Below are 17,464 nucleotides of genomic sequence, written 5' to 3'. Positions count from 1 at the left end.
GGAGCTTCCTCACAAAATTAAAAATAGAACTACAATATGATCCAGTAATTCCACTACTGGGCATTTATCCAAAGAAAATGAAAACACTAATTCGAAAAGATATATGCACCCTTGTGTTTATTGCAGCATTATTTACATCAGCTAAGATATGGAAGCAACCCACGCCTATTGATAGAAGAATGGATAAAGAAGATGTGATACACACACACACACACACACACACAGGAATATTATTCAGTCAAAAAGAAGAATGAGCTCTTGCCATTTGCAACAATACGGATGGATCTAGAGGGTATTATGCTAAGTGAAATAAGTCAGACTGAGAAACACAAATACCATAATATTTCACTCATAACTGGAATCTAAGCAAAAAAACACAAAGCAGAAACAGACCCTTAAGTACAAAGAGCAAACTGATGATTGCTGGGGAGGAATTTGGGAGACAGGAAAAATGAGTGAAGGGGAGTAGGTGATACAGGCTTCCAGATATGGAATGAATAAGTCACAGGGATAAAAGGTACAGCATAAGTAGAGGTGCCTGGGTAACTGAGTTGGTTAAGCATGGGACTCTTGATTTCAGCTCAGGTCATGAGCTCATGGTTTGTGAGTTCAAGCCCTCCTTTGGGCTCTGCACTGTCAGTGCAGAGACTGCTTGGGATTCTTTCTCCCTCTCTCTCTGCCCCTCCCTCACATTTTTTTCCTCTCTCTCAAAATAAATACCCTTAAAAATTATTTAAAAAAAAGTTACAGCATGGGGAATATAGTCAGTGATATTATAATAACACTGTATAGGGACAGACGGTAGCTGCACTTGTGGTGAACACAGCACAACCGAAAGGTAAGTTGAATCACTACGTTGTACAACTGAAACTGATGTAACATGGTGTACCAACTATACTGAAACTTCTTAAAAAATTGGATTTTCAATCAACCTGGGGGTCCCTTTTGTATGTAATATGAGATAGGGGTCATTTCATTTTTTCCACATAGCTATCAAATTGACCCAGCACCATTTATTCCAAAAACCATCATTTCTCTATGGTCTGTTATGCCACCTTTGTCATAAACAAGTGCCTTTATGTGTGAGGGATTGTTTCTGGACTTGTTCTCTCTTGTTTCATTTGTCTATTTCAAACCCTGGTGCTAACACCACAGTGTCTAATTTACTATAAACTTACAATAACACTAACATCTGGTAATGTGATTCCATCATCTTTATTTTTCTTTATTATTTTCTTGCCTATTTTTGTGCTTTGCATTTGTGTAAATAATTTAGAATGAGCATCAAATTCCATAAGAATACTACTGGAGGTTTTATGAGGAAAGCATTGAAGCTATACATGAATTTTGGGAGGATTAGCATCTTGACAACAATGAGTCTTCAAACCCATGAATGTGATTTGTCTCTCCATTTTCATTTGTACTTTTTTCTCTCAATAATGTTTCAGAGTTTTCTGTGTAGAGGTTTTTCTAATTATGTATTGGACTCATTCCTAGTTATCTGGTACTTTTGATGCTACCATAAATGCCATTATTAGCGTATAAGAATGCAACTGATTTCTGTACATTGATTTTGTATCCTACGACTTTGCTTAATTCATGTATCAGTTCTAGCAGACTTTTGGTAGAGTCTATTGGATTTTCAATGTATAATATGTCATCTGCAAAAAGTGAAAGCTTAACTTCACCTTTGCCAATTTTGATGCCTTTGATTTCCTTTTGTTGTCTGATTGCTGATGCTAGAACTTCCAACACTATGTGAAACAACAACGGTGAGAGTGGACATCCCTGTTGTGTTCCTGATCTCAGGGGGGAAAGCTCTCAGTTTTTCCCCATTGAGGATGATATTAGCTGTGGGCTTTTCATAAATGGCTTTTATGATCTTAAATATGTTCCTTATATCCCAACTTTCTTGAGGGTTTTTATTAAGAAAGGATGCTGGATGTTGTCAAATGCTTTTTCTGCATCAATTGACAGGATCATATGGTTCTTATTTTTTCTTTTATTAATGTGATGTATCACATTGATTGATTTGCAAATGTTGAAGCAGCCGTGCATCCCAGGAATGAATCCACTTGATCATGGTGAGTAATTCTTTTTATATGCTGTTAAATTTGATTTGCTAGTATCTTGTTGAGAATTTTTGCATCCATATTCATCAGGGATATTGGCCGGTAGTTCTCTTTTTTTACTGGGTCTATGTCTGGTTTAGGAATCAAAGTAATGCTGGCTTCATAGAATGAGTCTGGATGTTTTCCTTCCCTTTTTATTTTTTGGAATAGCTTGATAAGGATAGGTATTATCTCTGCTTTAAATGTCTGCTAGAATTCCCCAGAGAAGCCATCTGGTCCTGGACTCTTATTTGTTGGGAGATTTTTGATAACTGATTCAATTTCTTCACTGGTTATGGGTCTGTTCAAGTTTTCTATTTCTTCCTGTTCGAGTTTTGGGATTGTGTGGGTGTTTAGGAATTTGTCCATTTCTTCCAGGTTGTCCAATTTGTTGGCATATAATTTTTCATAGTATTCCCTGATAATTGTTTGTATCTCTGAGGGATTGGTTGTAATAATTCCATTTTCATTCATGATTTTATCTATTTGGGTCATCTCCCTTTTCTTTTTGAGGAGCCTGGCTAGAGGTTTATCAATTTCGTTTATTTTTTCAAAAAACCAACTCTTGGTTTCATTGATCTGCTCTACAGTTTTTTTAGACTCTATATTGTTTATTTCTGCTCTGATCTTTATTATTTCTCTTCTTCTGCTGGGATTGGGGTGTCTTTGCTGTTCTGATTCTACTTCCTTTAGGTGTGCTGTTAGATTTTGTATTTGGGATTTTTCTTGTTTCTTGAGATAGGCCTGGATGGCAATGTATTTTCCTCTCAGGACTGCCTTCACTGCATCCCAAAGCGTTTGGATTGTTGTATTTTCATTTTCATTTTCATTTGTTTCCATATATTTTTAAATTTCTTCTCTAATTGACTGGTTGACCCATTCATTCTTTAGTAAGGTGTTCTTTGACCTCCGTGCTTTCAGAGGTTTTCCAGACTTTTTCCTGTGGTTGATTTCAAGCTTCATAGCATTGTGGTCTGAAAGTACGCATGGTATGATCTCAAGTCTGTATACTTATGAAGAGCTGTTTTGTGACCCAGTATGTGACCTATCTTGGAGAATGTCTTATGTGCACTCGAGAAGAAAGTATATTCTGTTGCTTTGGGATGCAGAGTTCTAAATATATCTGTCAAGTCCATCTGATCCAATGTATCATTCAAGGGCCCTTGTTTCTTTATTGATCCTGTGTCTAGATGATCTATCCATTGTTGTAAGTGGAGTATTAAAGTCCCCTGCAATTACCACATTCTTATCAATAAGGTTGCTTATGTTTGTGACTAATTGTTTTATATAATTGGGGGCCCCCTATTTGGCGTGTACACATTTATAATTGTTAGCTCTTCCTGATGGATAGACCCTGTGATTATTATATAATGCCCTTCCTCATCTGTTGTTACAACCTTTAATTTAAAGTCTAGTTTGTCTGATATCAGTATGGCTACTCCAGCTTTCTTTTGACTTCCAGTAGCATGATAGCTAGTTCTCCATCCCCTCACTTTCAATCTGAATATGTCCTCAGGTCTAAAATGAGTCTCTCGTAGACAGGAAATAGATGGGTCTTGTTATCCATTCTGATACCTTATGTCTTTTGGTTGGAGCATTTAGTCCATTTACATTCAGTGTTATTATAGAAAGATATGGGTTTAGAGTCATTGCGATGTCTGTAGGTTTCATGCTTGTAGTGATGTCTCTGGTACCTTGTCTCACAGGATCCCCCTTAGGATCTCTTGTAGGGCTGGTTTAGTGATGACAAATTCCTTCAGTTTTTGGTTGGGAAGACCTTTATCTCTCCTTCTATTCTAAATGACAGACTTGCTGGATAAAGGATTCTTGGCTGCATATTTTTTCTGTTCATCACATTGAAGATTTCCTGCCATTCCTTTCTGGCCTGCCAAGTTTCAGTAGATAAATCCGTCACTAGTCTTATAGATATCCCTTTATATGTAGAGCATGTTTCTCCCTAGCTGCTTTCAGAATTTTCTCTTTATCCTTGTATTTTGCCAGTTTCACTATGATATGTCGTGCAGAAGATCGATTCAAGTTACATCTGAAGGGAGTTCTCTGTGCCTCTTGGATTTCAATGCTTTTTTCCTTCCCCAGATCAGGGAAGTTCTCAGCTATTATTTCTTCAAGTACACCTTCAGCACCTTTCCCTCTCTCTTCCTCATCTGGAATCCCAATTATGCATATGATATTATGTTTAATTGTGTCACTTAGTTCTCTAATTCTCCCCTCATACTCCTGGATTTTTTTTATCTCTCTTTTTCTCAGCTTCCTCTTTTTCCATAATTTTATCTTCTAATTCACCAATTCTCTCCTCTGCCTCTTGAATCCGAGTTGTGGTCGCCTCCATTTTGTTTTGCACCTCATTTAGAGCATTTTTTAGCTCCTCCTGGCTGTTTCTTAATCCCTTGATCTCTGTAGCAATAGATTCTCTGCTGTCCTCTATACTTTTTTTAAGCCCAGTGATTAATTTTATGACTATTATTTTAAATTCATTTTCTGTTACGTTGCTTAAATCGTTTTTGATCAGTTCATTAGCTGTCGCTACTTCCTGGAGTTTCTCTTGAGGAGACTTCCTCCGTTTCATCATTTTGGATAGTCCCTGGAGTGGCACGGAACTGCAGGGCTCTTCCCCTGTGCTGTCTGGAGTAACTTGCGTTGGTGGGTGGGGCCGCAGTCAGACCTGATGTCTGCCCCCGGCCCACCGCTGGGGCCACAGTCAGACTGGTGTGTACCTTATCTTCCCCTCTCCCAGGGGCAGGACTCACTGTGGAGTATTGTGGCCCCTGTCTGGGCTACTTGCACACTGCCAGGCTTGTGGTGCTGCTTCAATGGGATCCGGCATGTTAGCTGGGGTGGATCCACAAGGTGCACGGGGGCGGGAGGGGCAGGTTCAGCTCACTTTGCCTTCAGTGGTCTGCTTCGGGAGGGGCCCTGTGGCACCAGGAGGGAGGCAGACCTGTTGGAGGGATGGATCTGCAGAAGCACAGCGTTGGGTGTTTGCACGGTGCAAGCAAGTTCCATGATGGGAACTGGTTCCCTTTGGGATTTTGGCTGGGGGATGGGTGAGGGAGATGGCGCTTCCAGCACCTTTGTTCCCTGCCAAGCTGAGCTCTGTCCTCTGGGGCTCAACAACTCTCCCTCCCGCTCTCCGAGCAGAGCTGTTGACTTATTCCAGATGTTAAATCCTGCTGGCTGTCAGAACACATTCCATCTGGCCCCTCCGCTTTTGCAAGCCAGACTCGGGGGCTCTGCATTGCTGGGCAGGCTGCCCCTCCACCGCCCTGGCTCCCTCCTGCCAGTTCATGTAGCGCACACCACCTCTCCGCCCTTCCTACCCTCTTCCGTGGGCCTCTCGTCTACGCCTGGCTCCAGAGAATCCGTTCTGCTAGTCTTCTAGCAGTTTTCTGGGTTATTTAAGCAGATGTGGGCGGAATCTAAGTGGTCAGCAGGACGCAGTGAGCCCAGCGTCCTCCTATGCTGCCATCTTCCTCTCCAAATCCTGTATTCATGCTTTCTGCAAATAATGTTAATTTTATTTCTTCCCATTTCAGTCTCTTATAGCTTTAATATTTCCATACCTTGCTGTGCTGACTAGGAACTCCAGCACAATTTTAAACACAGGCACTTATGGCTGATTTTCTTGCATCATTCCTGATCTCAAGAGGAAAACTTTTAATATTTAACAATTAAGTGTGATGTTTGACATAAGTTTCTGTAAATACCCCTTGTTAGGTTATGGTAGTTCCCTTATATTCACATTTTGCCAATAGGGATTAATAGATACTGGTTTCTACTGATTGCACTTTTTATACGTTTTTTTGAGATACATTTTTTCTTCATTCTGTTTATGTGGGAAGTGACTAATTAATTTTGAATGTTAAACCAATCTTATATTCCTGTAATGGATCCAAAATTTCATGATATATTACCCCTTTTATGAATCACTAGATTCAGTTTTGTAATCTTTTGTGTGTCTACACAAGAAAGATGGGTCCATGTTTTGCTTCTTGTGATATCATTTTCACATTGTAGTAGTCAAGTTAAAGTGGCCTAAAACAAAGTGGGTAGTATTCCCTTTTTCTCTTTTAAGAGTTTGTGTAATATTTTAGGTTTTAATTTTATCCTTGAATGTTTAATAGAATTTACTGGTGAAATTCTATGGCCCTAGAATTGTTTTCATAAGAAGGCTTTAAATTCTGGATCCGATTTCTTCATTTTAGGTGTATTCTATTCAGAACATCTATTTATTCTTGTGTTGGCTTCTTTAAATGGTGTTTTCCCAGGAATTTGTCTCCTTCATTTACATTTACCAATTTTAGGTTTAATCTAGGACAGTGGCTTTAAGGAAAAATGGAAAACGAAGTCAAGGAGACATGTAAAGTGATGCTATATAATGGGTTATGATGCTGACCATCACTTTGAAACAATAGGCACAGAAAAACTGCTCAACAAGCTTGTTCATTTATGCAGGACATTTCTAAAAATGTTTCAAGGAGAAAATGCAGCTTAAAGTAGTGTGTGGAAGGGGAGAAGGAAAATAGTTTATCTGTTAAGACCCTTCAAATTCCCCCTGTTCATGGGTTTTATATAGAGAGGTACATGCACTTCGAAATTACATCATCTGACCCCTGTGTAGTAAACCAAATCATCTGTTGAAAAGCAGATTTCATCCAGTGTATGGAAGTGGAAAGTGTTTCAACAAAGGCAGCACTCCAACCCAGAGGGACACAAAAAGATGTCATTGAGAGTTTCTGCTAAACACTTTAATTTATTGTGATAATATCTGTATTTTAATTAAGAGTATTTTGTTCATTTAAATTTAATGTAATTACTAATGTATTTGGGTTTATTTGCCTTCTTATTATTGGCTTTCCAATGATAAAAATAATTACTATGAATTAATAATTTATTGTTTCATTCTACCCTTATATTCTTACTTATTATAAATCTTTTCCTATTCTTTTAGTGGTACCCTGGAAATTACAGTATGCATCCTTAACTTAGTTAAGTGTAATCTAAATTAGTATTTTTACCACTTTCTGGACAATGAAAGATTCTTAGAACACTTTAAATCAGTTCTTCTCTTCCTCTTGTGCTAATTTTTGGTGTATATTTTAATTATATACATATTAATTATATATAATACACTATATATGATGTATATAGCATATAGAACATACATATATCCTATATATCATACAATCAACATTCATTTATATTTACTCACACATTTACTCTTATCTTTGCTCTTCATTATTTCTTGCTTTTCAACACTTGCATCTAAGATTATTTTTTTTCTATTTGAAGAACTTACTTTAATATTTTTTTTAGTGCAGATCTGCTAATTAACTCTCTTAGTTTTATTAGTCTGACAATGTCTTTAATTTGTTTTTGTTCATGAAGGATGCTTTCCCAAGGTACAGAACTCTGAGTTGAAAGTTATTTTCTTTAGGGGCACCTGCGTGGCTCAGTTGGTTAAGCGTCCAACTTCAGCTCAGGTCATGATCTCATGGTTCGTGAGTTTGAACCCCGCAATAAGCTCTGTCCTGATGGCTTGGATTCTGTGTTTCCCTCTCTCTCTGACCCTCTCCCACTCACCTCTGTCTCTCTCTCTCTTAAAAATAAACATTAAAAAAGTTATTTTCTTTAGTAAATGTGAAGGTAACTTTCATCATTTCTGTTGAACATTGCTATTCTTTTAAAAAATATTTTTAAAAATTCCATTATTTACTTTGAATTTTTTCATTTTACTTTATTTCAATTTATTTTACTGCTTTTTCAGTTTACTTGAATGAAAACCTAAATATTTATTTTATATAGGCAATACATTTATATATTTATACATTTACCAAGAAAAGGGAATAGGGAAATCATAATCAATATAACAAAATACAGGAGAAGGAAAAAAGAAAACAAATCAGTATGCAAAAACAAAAAAAAAAGTGTGTATCTACCTCTTTATATCTATTTATTTATCCATCTATTTGTCTATGTATCTATCAGTCATCTATATCAATAATTGCCTTTAGGAACCCTTTTGCACTGTTAGTGGGAATGCAAACTGGTGCAGACACTCTGGAAAAAAATGGAGGTTCATCAAAAAGTTAAAAACAGAACTACCCTATGACAAAGCAATTGCACTACTAGGTATTTATCCAAAGGATACAAAAATGCTGATTTGAAGGGGCATAAGCACTCCAATGTTTATAGCAATGCTATCAACAATAGCCAAATTATGGAAAAAGCCCAAATATCCATCAACTGATGAATGGATAAAGATGTGGTATATTTACATATATATATATATGTATATATGTGTATATATGTATATATATATATGTGTGTGTGTGTGTGTATATATATATATATATATATATATATATATATATATATAAAATGGGATACTACTCAGCGATCAAAAAGAATGAAATCTTGCCATCTGTAGCAATGTAGATGGAACTAGAGTGTATTATGGTAAGTGAAATAAGTCAGAGAAAGACAAATATATGATTTTACTCATATGTGGAATTTAAGAAAGAAAACAGATGACCATGGGGGAAAGGGAAGTAAAAATAAGATAAAAACAGAGAGGGAAGCAAACCATAAGAGACTTAAATACAGAGAACACACTGAGGGTTTATGGAGGGGAGGAGATAGGGAGATGGGCTAAATGGGTGATGGACATTAAGGAAGGCAGTTGTTGGGAGTGAGCACTGGGTGTTATATGTAAGTGATGAATCAATCACTGGGTTCTATTGAGACCAATACTACACTGTATGTGAACTAATTTGAACTTAAATAAATGAATTTAAAAAATTGTCCTTTAGGAGACTCAATGACTCATAGTGAATTTCAAAAAATAAAATTAGATACATGATAATGAAAAGAAACAATTAAATCCAAAAAGTGAAAATGACTGACAATTTAGAAATAAGAACACATATATCAAGAGAATAGTAACAATAAAATCAGATGTCACCATGTTAATATGAGGCCAACTAGAATTTAGAATATATGTGAGGAGAAAAGAGAGATACTTCATATTGATAAATGATCTATCAGGTCAGTATACTAGTTATGATTTCTATATATCTTTTAAAAATCTTCAAAGTATAGAAAGGAAGAAATGATAGGAATACAAAAATAAATTTATGAATCCACACTCAAAATATAAGCCACGATATAGAGTGTTTGAATATTTTAACTAACAACCTTCTTTAAAAAAATATATAAACTGTACGCTCAACAGAAAAACAAATATTCTTGTCAAACACTTGATGCTTGATACATTGACACAACTTTTCCACATAATTTGGCCACAAATGACATTGCACCTTTTTTGTGCCTAAATAGAAATCAGGACACATTTGTGAACCATGAAACAATAAAATTAGAAAGGAGAACTAAAACCAATGTACAAACTAGGGATCTTGTTTCAAGTCCACATTTTCATTTCTAAATAAGTATTGTGTTAAGGAAATAAACAGACTATATAGAAGAAAGCAACAATGAAAACATAACCCATCAAAACCTGAGAGGGAAATGTCCACTTGCCTGACTGCTGTCACTGGTGCACACCAACCAGGTTACTCTTTTGGATGACCCATGAACCCCTCCTATTTCTGGCATCTACCCCTTTTGGCCTTGGAGTAGCGCAGGACTTAGTCTCTCCTTATTCTGGAATTGGGCTCATGCCTACAATTTAGGTTACATTGGATGTGATTTTCTTTATTCAACTTAAAGATGACTTCCATGATTTCTGTGGAACATGCAGTTATCATTCTTATTGCTAATCTTTTGGATACAATATGACTGCATTTCCCAGCTGTTTTTAAGATTTTATCTTCATCTTTTTCTTTTGGGCAGTTTTACCATGATCCCCTTTAATGTGGTCTTCTAAATGTTTATCTTGTTCAGGGTTTTTTGTACTTGTGAATGTGTAGTTTGATATCTTTTAGCAGTTTGGGAAGTTTTTCAGTCATTATTTCTTCAAATAGTACTTGTACTTCATCTCTCTCTAATCTTTCTGTGATGCCAGTTATATGAATGATTTTTTTCACCGTTTCATATGTATTTTAAGCTCTTTCTTGTTTTCCACACTTTTGTTCTCCATGTTTCAGTCTCTATGTTTTCTTATTGCTGTCTTCAAGTTTAATTATCTTTTCAGCTGCACTGTATCTATTAAACCCATCCATGGAGATGTAATTTCAGTTACTGTAGTTTTTTAGTTGTAAATGTTCTATTCTAGTATTCTTCATGTTTGCAGTTCTCTGCCAATAATCTCAATCTTTGTATTTAATTTCATGGATATACTAATCAAGTGTAAAGTAGTGGTTGGCAAACTTTACCATAAAAGGCTATATACTGAATATTTTCAGCCTTGAAGAACATATGGTTTCTGTTGCGATTGTTGCAATAACTTAACTCTGCCATTCTAGCATGAAAATGATTATAAACTCTATGTAAGCAACTAAGCATGGTTACTTTCTAATAAAATTTATTCACAGAATCAGGAAGCAGCCTGGATGTGTCCTATAGGCCACAGTTTGTGGAGACAATATTTTAAAGCCTGTCTCTGATAACTTCTATATCATATGTGGATCACCTATCAGTCTGTTTCTATTGTATGTTTTTTTTCTATTGTATTTGGTTATTTATTGTCATTTTTAGACCTTGTTATTTTTGATGGACTATCTGACACTGTATATAATAGTTTGTGGAGATAATTTGGGGTTAAACTTTATACTATCTTCCACAAGAAATGATTTACTCTTGCTTCTGGCAGGCAATTGATGATAGATCAACTTAATTCAATCAGGGATGAAGGTGATTAAAAGTTATATTCTAGTTTTTGTGAGCATTGGCCTTTGTTGTGGCTTATCCTTTTTACCTAAGGTGTAGTTTATTAGGGTTCCATTTGGAAGTCTGCAGTGTTTCCTATGATTCCTCCTCTTTAGTGATCCGTGGACTCCAATGCTTCTCCTGCAACCCCAAGTTACTCCTGAAATGTCTAGTCAGCTTCTCAATTGCGTAGCTGCCACTTTCAAATTAGCAAACCAGTAGCAAAGCATATGCAAGTTTCAGACTCTCCTCTATGGACTTTCTTTCTCTCTAAAATCTAGTTCCACAAGTTATGGCTGCCTTGGCATCTCTCCAGTGTGTTGAAACAAATACTTTTATTGTTTACGTTTTATTTATTTAAGTGAACTCTACACCTCGTGTGGGGCTCTAATTCATAACCCCTAGATCAAGAGTCGCACACTCCTCCAGTTTAGCCAGCCAGGTGACCCCAAATACTTGTCTGTATAAATACATGTGTATGTGTGTTTTATTTATCAACTGCAGCAGGAGATTTGAACTGAAACAAGCCAATAAGCCACTGCTTTAAGTCTAAACTTGAGACTAAGTTAGTTTTTGTTGAATTGGAAAGTCGTCCAAATCCAGAATTGGGGTATTGTACATATTCCATTTGTGTGTGAAGCCAAAAAGTTCAAGAGATAATAATGAAGCCAACATTCAGGGAGACAGCAGACTGCAGCCTTGGAGAGTACAGGAAGAAACCCCAGTACCTGAGATGTTTCCAGTTATCATCCCTTATGATGTTTAGCTAAAATTGTAGACCTTAGTTCTACATTATCACTGTTTCCTTAAAACAAAAGCTCTTCTATCTTGTTAACTTTGGGAAAGATCCTGCCCTTGCAGCCAAATTGTCACTAATATGTTTCCCCTTAAATGTTGGATTTTGGCAGAGTTTCATTCTTACCCCAATTTTTTCTTTATCCAAATGTTCCTCCTGAGCATCTATTCCCATGGCTTAAGTTACCACATATGCTTATGACTAAGTGTCTATATTCAGCCAAACTTATGCCTCAGCTTCAAATGCCTATTGGTTTTCTCCCCTTGGATGCTCTACAGTTACCTTAAACTCATATCTAAAGTCTCATCATTCTCTCCTTTCCTCTATCTATAATGAACAACTCACAGATGAGTGAACATAACATGCTCTTTCAATAGCCTCTGCCTTTGCTCATATTGCTTTCTCTACCTAGAGTATGTTACCTTTCACTTTTCTTCATGTTCTACTGAAATCATTCAACATGCATCTTCCAGATCACTTCCTCTGTGTTGACTTTTGTTATACCTAACCCCACCTCATAGAATTTATACCACCTCCATTCCGTTTTATTTTCTATCAAGATATTTTCAGCATTTTATTATACTTATATGTTTATATTTACAGGAGGTACCCTGGAGCTGGGATATGGACATATCATGCATATATGGAATTTAATGACATATTCATGTTTTTATTTACATTCACTGAATTGCATGAACCATATGTGGCTGTTCAGACATATACAGGCATGTTAAGTTGAATGAGAACTTGAGAGGAGAGATAGGCAAAACTCAGGAAGAAAATTGACCCCAAATGATGGAATCTCACATGACTCAACAACAGATTCAGACTTTCAAAGGTGAGTAGTGGTTCTGGACACAGTTGAGGCCTTTTACTAGAACCTACCAGAAATAAATTATGGCTTTTACCCAAACATACCATGATCCTGACAACTGGTATGTGCAAGCCTTGGAAAGAAATGGGTGTTTAAAATTTGAAAAGCCAAAACACCTTGAACCCAAGAAATTATGCTGTCATGCCTACTATGAAAGTATAATCTTGAAGAAAGTTGGGTGAAGTTATCTTTTGGTGCAAGAGGGGCAGACCTATGCAAGATAGGGGCATTTGCTTGATCAACATATTAGCAAATGTTTAATACAATTTAAGGAACCGTGGTTCATACAGTAGGCCAAAAAAAAAAAAAAAGGCATTGTGACCATAGTTTAGAGCAAATTATCAGCTATGACATAGCCTGAGAAGAATACTGGGACTTATAATTTAAGATGGAATGGTGGCAGATACACAGGCATTGACCAGGACTGGCTTGGGCACACAAATAGACCCTCCCATGAATTCTTCTAAAATACAATAGAACAGAAGGAATTTAAGAGTGGTAAATAATGTCCTACCCTAAAATTAAACAGAGATCAAGTAGTAAGATAATGCGTTGCATTGATTTTGCTGACCTTAGTTTGTACTCATGTGCTGATGAAACATTGGCTATTTAAGGTTACAAATATAATATCCCTCCTCTAAACAGTCATTTTCTTGAAAATATGGATCATTTCTTATTCAATTTTGCATTACCCATGCCTGCTATGTTTTCTTACAGATAAAAGGTGCTAACAATGACAATGAAAACTGAATGAACTGATGTGGGAATGTTGAATGTATTCCAGGATAGCTAAAACACAGGGCTGATACAAGAGGTATATAGATAGTCCCTGACATAGAATGGTTCAACTCATGATTTTTTGACTTTATGATTTTGCAAAAGCAATATGCATTCAGTAGAAACTGTACTTCAAATTTTGAAATTTGATCTTTTCCCAGGATAGCAGTATGTATTACAATACCCTCTCGTGATGTTTCACCACAGCAGTGAGCCAGAGCTCCCAAACAGCCACATAATCACGAGGATAAACAACTGACACATGTAGAACTATTGTGTACCCATACAGGCATTCTGTTTTTCACTTTCAGTCCAGTATTCCATAAATTACATGAGAGAGTCGACACTTTATTGTAAAATAGGCTTCGTGTTAGATGATTTTGTCCAACTGTTGGTTAATGTAAATGTTCTGAGCATGTTTAAGGTAGGCTAGGCTAAGCTATGATGTTCAGTAGGTAAAGTACATTAAATACATTTTCAATTTATGATAATTTTAATTTACAATGGGTTTATCAGGACATAAACCCCATTGTAAGTCAAAGATGTTTTCTTTTCGCTATGTGTGGGAGTATAAACTCATCCTGGTCCCACATCATAGGCTTCTCAAAAGATATCACAGAAACATGAAAGGTCTGAAAACAATTTCAGAGTGAAGAATAGAATTGATAATGAGAGCCACCTAGAACACGACATCTCACACCCTTCTGTATGCCAGAGAAGGAGAGAAAACACAACACATGGATTGACTATATGCTCAGGCACTGGCAACTGTCAAGGAGACAACTTGAGCTGTTTGCAAATTAAATCCTGTAGTTACTGATGACAGTTGTTTGTCTTAGTTGGTTAAAAATACCATCTCAAAACCTAAAATGTCTTCATTGTGCCTCAGGGTGCCACACTGTTGATGACTGTGCTTTTCTCTTCTCCCTCCATAAATCATATCTCATTCTATAATTAAAAAAAACTAGAATAAAACAGATTTCAATCAAATACATCAACTTTTATGAAGCTACTTCAAGGACTTAACAGTGATATCAAATGGCATAGCTTGATTCTGCAATAAGTGTTTTACTTCAACCAGGAAGCATATTGCACGTCCCAAAGGAGGGTCAAGACACAATAAATATGTTTCTTTCATCAGGTTCATTTTCCTGTTTCCAGATTCCCAGAGAGGATTAACATCAAGTCCGTTCATTCCAAAATACTAGTATTTCAGTTGACATTTTGGGTCACTTATTTTTGTACAGTTCATTCACAGCATATCCCTGCAGCTCTGACTCTCAACCTCCAAGACACACATGAAGTTTTAATTAAAACCACTCTACCTGTGCATCTGTTAAATTCCTATACTAGGCTATGAGCAAAGCAAAGGCGAGGATAATTTTATTGGACTTTCACTATGATGCTGAGCATAGTGACTGCTGAAGTATGAGTGTTTACAGGACGTTGTTTTTTTAAGTGTTATAAGTTGGGAAGTGGTCGAAGGAGTTTGGGTTTTGAGCATCAAAGTCCTGGATTCTAATCCTAAATTTACCACTTTTTAATATTTGATTTTACCTATGTCATTAAAAATTGTGGGGCCTTTGGGGCACCTGGCTGGCTTAGTCAGTACAGCATCTGACTCCTGATATTAGGGTCATGAGTTCAAGCCCCAGGTTGGGCATGGAGCCTACTTAAAAAAAAATTGTTGGGCCTCAGATTCTTCTTATTGAACTAGGGAAAGGCATTTCACATTTCCCCAACTCAACTGCAAAATATTTTATGAATGTAAAGCAACTACAATGCACTTTGGAAGAGATATCTCGATTATTAATTATCTACTATCCTTCTTATGAACTAGGAGGTAAGAAAGATCATTGGGAACTTGAGTGGTCTAGAAATACTTCATTGAGAAGAGAACTGAGTTTAGTATTGAATAAAGGAGCAAAAATTTATCAAGCTAAAATATCAGAAAAAACATTTTCACTTTAAGGAAAGACCTTCACCAGTCAGCACAACCCAGGACTCTGGAAGGGCAAGCCAGCTGGTAGCATCTGTGGGCAGGAAGGTCTTGCTCTTGGCAGTCTCTCATTGGGTAAGGCTCATGTCATGAGGTTGGGAGGGGCTGCTGGCTTGGCTCTTTCCTTGAGTGTTGCTGCTGATTATACTCCTGACTGGGGCTGCAGGTTGAGCTCCCTGGTCAAGTAGTGCGACTGGTTAGACTGCATTCAGGTGCAGCTGCAGAGTTGGCTCCATCACTGGAGGGGATCTCAAGCTATGTTCCACAGTTGGATGGAGCCTCCAAAGGGTTTCATGATTGGGTGTAGGCACAGGCTGTACCCACAGTTGGGTGAAACTGTAAGCTGGGTTCTGTGGGCTCTATGCTGCACAATTGGGCTAGATCGCTGACTGGGCTCCCTCTTCAGGTGAGGCCAGTGGCTATGCTCTGCATTCGGGCACTGGTGCTGGCTTGCTTGGGCAGGGCCACATTGTGGGATCTATGACTGGGCCAGACTGTTGGGTACCCAAGCCAGAAAGAAATGGTGACCAACCATGCTCCTTAGCTGGATAGGACCACAGGCTTGGCTCCATGAGTGAACATAGCAATTGGCTGGGCTCTCTGGGCAGGTGCTTCTACCAGATGGAACCCCATCTGCCAAGATCCCTGTACTGGTTGCTTGAGTCCTGCTCCTTTCTTTGCTTTTAGCTGACCCTTGGCAGTCTAGTCCTGCTCATCCTCCCAGTGTTCCCCATGAAGTGAGAGAGAAGTGGCCTCCCAGGAAGCTCCCCAGAATGCTAGAAAAAGTTGGATGCCTACTTCAGGATCTCTTTTCCCTACTGGAGAAACCATAGGCCCAGGGGAACCCTCTCAGTGTGGTGTTGTGCTGACCTAGGGGAGGGGTGATATGGTCAAAATGAAACTGCTCCTCTTACCCTTCTAATGCAGATTTTCTCATTTTTCTGTGGTCCGAGGGGGTGATTTAGGTTCACCCCTGGGTTCTGGAATTTTCACAAAGGTGTTGTTGTCTATGGATAGTTGCTAATTGCTCTTCCTGTGAAGGGGAATAAAAAGCCAAGGACCTCCTATTCTGCCATCTAGCTGATACTCCAGAAGGATTTTGGTAGAAATTGACAACTAGATACTAAAATTTATAGAGAAATCAAAAGGAACTTAAAACTACAAAAATAATTTTGAAAAATAATAAAATTAGGGGACTCCCTCTAATTTATTCAAAAAGTTCCTCTAAAGCAAAAGTAATTAAGACAGTGTGATATTGGTATGAGAATAGATATATGGAAAAAATAGAGTCCCAAAATATACCTACATGTATGGCCGATTGATTTGCAATAAATGTAATTCAGTGGGTGGAACGATAGTCTTTTCAACAAATATTGCTGGAATATTTGGATACTCATTTCCATAATGATGAATCCTGATCCTTATGTCTTACCATATACAAAGATTAATACAAAATGGATCATGTGAGATATAAGGCTCATATAAGGCTTCTTGAAGAAAACAGAGGAGAAAATCGTCGTGAGTTGAGATTTAGCAAATATTTCTGAGGTAAGATATGAAAAGCAGATTATGAAAGAAAATAATTATAAATTAGAATTTATCAAAACTAAGAACTTCTGTTCCTTGAAAGATGTTAAGAAAATGCAAATACAAGCCACTAGGGGAAAATAGTTGCAAAACATTGGATAAAGGACTTGTATTTAGAAGATGTAAGGAAGTCTTATTTTATATGACACACATGCCAATTTTAAAAAATGGCAAAATATTTGAACAGATACTTCACCAAAGAAGATATTGGGATATCAATAAGCACGTAAAAACATGCTTATTGTTGTTAGTCATTAGGAGAATCCAAATTGAAATGAGATATCTCTACATTTATTGTGCTTTCATATGTCTTCTTTGGTGGTGTCTGTTTAAGACTGTTGTCCATTTGTTAACTGTTTGCCTTTTTATTATTGAATTGTAGGACTTTTTATATATTCTGGACAAAGTCCTTTCTCAGATACATGCATGGCACACATTTTCTCACAGTTTGTATCACCACTCTTCATTTCCATGAT

Source organism: Acinonyx jubatus, chromosome X (assembly GCF_027475565.1).
Source record: "Acinonyx jubatus isolate Ajub_Pintada_27869175 chromosome X, VMU_Ajub_asm_v1.0, whole genome shotgun sequence".
Taxonomy (NCBI): Eukaryota; Metazoa; Chordata; class Mammalia; order Carnivora; family Felidae; genus Acinonyx; species Acinonyx jubatus.
Note: the sequence above shows the minus strand (reverse complement) of the source record.